A 4,443-nucleotide genomic window follows, 5' to 3' on the forward strand; every position below is an offset into this window, starting at 1 on the left:
TTAAATCAAAAAGGTATATTTGAAGTCTCAATTGTTCGGTGGGAAAAGAAGAGTGGTGGAGTTTAATGCAGCCATGCTCAAGATTATCAAGTGTGTAAAAACGAACAAAGTCGCCTTGTGTACTTGACGCATTAGCCGTGCGTTCTGCCTATTTCTTTCGTCTCCAATTGAAACATCGACCGGGGGATTTATTACCATATCCAGAAAATCAATTCCTTTGCGCCGCCCCTTTCTTCCAATAGACGCCTTTGTTGAGGTGTGCAGAATCAAGCGATTTAAAAAACCCCAAGTCCAGTTGTACCTTAGCTTTTATTAATACCGGGGGTAATATGTCAATTGATAGATACATTAATCGTGTACAGTGAATTATACAATACATCTCGCCTATCTAAGTAGAATATAAACAACGAATAATAAACTGTTTATCTTTTCTCGAAGTATAAACGCATATATTATAGTAATATAAAGTGTGACAATATTGATCATTTATTGAACTCCAGAGGCATAATCATACTAAAAACATTATTTTGAAATTAATTTCTAGTTTCTTTAGCATCTATAATTTTTAAAAAATGTAAAGCAAAAACGTTTTGCACAAACATTGACAAATAAGACATTGTCATACGTTAAATAATGGCACACTAAATACTGATCTGTTATAGATAAAAGTATATAAAATAATGATTATTACAACATGAATAAACGTTAAAATTTACATTGAATCGATCAAACGTAAATTGTTCTATTGATCGTCTCATACATGTCAAGGATAACCCGGTGAAAGCATTCAATACAAGCTCCTTAATGAAACAATGGTTAACAAATATCACATGACATGAATACTACAAAAAAGGTAACTATATAAAAAGAAAGCAATCGTAACAATGTTAATTTAAGTTTCAACAACATCTATGTTAAGTTAATATGAGTTCAGAAATAACTACAATTAACAATGCTATTAGAATATTTCATGCAAAATATTGAAGATATATATATATATATGACAACATTGTGAAAATCTTTTGTAATTTTATTTTGTGTATATTTTAAAGAATGCATTGGTGGGAGAGACTAGACCAGTGTTACTACATATAAATTCGGTTGCACTATCTATCATTTTTATGTTGGTTAGCGGGAGTTTGTTATACATTTGATTATTCTTCAAATAAATCGAAATATTTAAGTGTGTTAACATATTGCATCATTTAATTAGGTTATATAATGAATTATTTTTCTATATTTATCTATAAATTATATAGATTGTAAGCAAAATCACTGTCATCTTGGAATTATTCTCCAATCAAATGCTTGTTTGTCTTAACACATTTCAAACATTTTTGATAAAGCAATGCCATGTCAACGTTTAACTATTCTTCATACTATTAAATATAAATCAAACAAGGAGTCTTTAATTAAAATTTACATTTCCTTTATTCGACCAATTTTAGAATATAGTGATGTAGTATGGGATAATTGCACACAGGAACAGAGCAATCTATTAGACAGTGTACAAATAGAGGCAATTTTACAAGACTAATGTGCACTTCCTCAAGACAAAACTTATATAGAAAATTAGGGTGGGAAACATTAAGTGCTATAAGAAAAAAGACACAAAGTTACGCTCATGTATACAATATTTAATAATTATACACTCAAAATATCAAAATATGTAGTTGAACAATGTCTCCCAGTATCACACAATTATTCATTACGTAATAATAACTTGTTTCACATTCCGATTACCAGAACTGTTTCATATTATACCGTGGTTTCATCAATATTCGTTGAATACCAATTTTCGTGGATTTCGGTTTTAAGTTGATCCATGAAATTAAATGTTCATTAAAATGCAATTTCTATGAACATTTTGAATTGATGGGGTCATTGGCCACGAATTTACATATCCTTGAAACTGTGATTTTCACTTTATCCATGAAAATTGATACCCTTGAATATAAATGAAACCACGTTAATAGTTTATTTTTTACAGTCAACAGTTCAATTATGGAACACTTTGCCAAACAGTGTTAAATCTGCAACAAGTATAGCCAAATTTAAGCAAGTCTTGCAATACAATTATCTTGTAGAATAAACAAAATCTAAATTATACAACCATGGACAAAGAAATTTAACTATACTCCATCGCCAGTTAAGAAATTTTTCAAGATACCTTGATGCAGATTTGCATAATCATAATTTAGTTGAATCAAATTTTTTAAGATGTTGGTATTCCTATGAAGATTCATTTCATTTTTTCTTTCATTGTCAATGTTATCATTCTCAGAGAAACTCTCTATTTAGATCTTTTTTCTCTTTTCATTCTATCATTATCTTGTTATTTAACTAATTCCTTTATTACTACATTCTTTATAAGTTAGTGAAATGCCCATGTAAAATTTTGAAAAGTATACACTATTAGTATTATAAATATGCTTATCTTGATCTCAGATGGAGAAAACTAATATAGGCTATCTTTGCCTACTGTTCAATCCATATTCACTTATATAAATATAAATATTTTTGAATAAAATATTTCTTAAATTGAATGATTTTGCATGGGTGTTTACCAAAGCTTTAAACTTTAGTTTCTTAATCGAAGTTCGATATATATATTTACCTCATTTACATTTACCACCATCCCTATATCGAAAATGAAAATATTAGAGATCTTTATATGCATATGCAATATATGTGTATTTTGTAATGTAAAAAATCTGCATCAAGTTTTGAATTCAATATCAGATATACCTCATAAAAATCATTGCACAAATGTTCAAAAGTTCATATACAAGAATGTATTATTAACAAAGCAACAGTTTTAAATGTTTGAGCAATACGTGATATATGATTTTAGATCTATATGATTTAACTTTTTTGGCTTACTTTCATTTAGTCTAAACATATTTGAGAGGAGAAGATGGTGCATTGGTGGCCCGTTTTGTAATATTGAATTCAAAATCCTTCAGAATACATCAAGAAATCTAGTCTTGTAACTGGGTACTCTAAGTACACCTTTCTTAATTTGAAATCGTGTTCTAGAACACACAGGTACCATGAATAGTCAGGATTAGTTCTAACAGAAAGGGATAGCAATCAATTGTATCTTATTTTGTCTTATTCACAAGAGAACAATTAAAATTCTTGGCTCAAATAATGTTAATTGACGCGCATATCTCGTCAAATAAAGACTCGGGGAACAATACCCAAACCCCTATCTGATCTGCCAAATGGCTTTTATATACAGAAAACAACTTCAAATTACAAGATTATCAACAAAGAAAACAAAGCCTTTGGAACGATAACTATTTAGAGATGATCAAATTTGAATAATGAACAAGGACAGATCATTAAAACAATGAAAGGTACATTAAATTTCAATCATTTTCCTTTTTATCCATTCTTTAATTGATACAAAGGAATCAAGAAATTGTTCACAGTAGGGGAACTTTAAAACTAATAAACAAAACACACCTATCAATTAATACCAAGACAATTGGCAGCAGACATTATAGCTTTGTCCCCGTGGTGCTTAATCTTGTCTTTTCAGTAATTCAAATTTAGAATAGAAATCTTTCCTTCAAAGGGAATTAAAAATTTCGGCTTAATTACCCAGTAGACTGGGTTCAAGTTTATCAGTGCAATGCGTATATTGTTCATCGTTGCCCAATACCTATCGATATATAAATATTATTCATGTTTTTACTTAATAATTCAAATTCGACAAGCATTTCTCTAGGGACAAACAAAAATAAGGCTATGAGTTCGATGAAGGTAAAAATAAAGTAATGAGTGAAGTGTACTTCCATCACCCGATAACTAAAATCTATGAAAGAAAACTGCATTAATATTTAAAGTGATCTTATGCTGTACACTTATAGCCAATATCGATTTCTTTACAAAATTGGACATGAGTTTTGTTCTTAACACCTAAACAATATTCTTGTCATCGAATATGAAAATCATATGCTTAAATACAAGAGATGATGACAATGGTTTGAATTGTCAAGGGAGTCAAAAGAGTAATTACACAGGATTTAAGATGGTTTTTAGGCAGCATGCTTGACTTATCATATGCTCCCTACATCGATACATCTTTAAATATTGATATAAACTCACAAATACCAATAAAGCAAAATATTGGCAAATTATCGGTTCGATATAAAAATGGTGTGGTTCTTAATTAAGAACTATAAAATTTGTTCTACTTGTGCTCATAAGTTATGAGATCCCAATCAAATATTCACTTATTGGAATCAGACAATTTTGACTACGGTTTTGTTCTACATTGTTCGACTGTTGTTCTCATGAATTCGTAATATTTCGAGAGAAATGGAGGGTAAAAGCACGTGTTGATTAATTATCTAAATCTACGCCAAGGGATCAACCTCGATTCCGTTGAGATTGGTATTTTAAGAGAGAGAGAGAGAGAGAGAGAGAGAGAGA

Source organism: Magallana gigas, chromosome 6 (genome assembly GCF_963853765.1).
Source record: "Magallana gigas chromosome 6, xbMagGiga1.1, whole genome shotgun sequence".
Classification (NCBI taxonomy): Eukaryota; Metazoa; Mollusca; class Bivalvia; order Ostreida; family Ostreidae; genus Magallana; species Magallana gigas.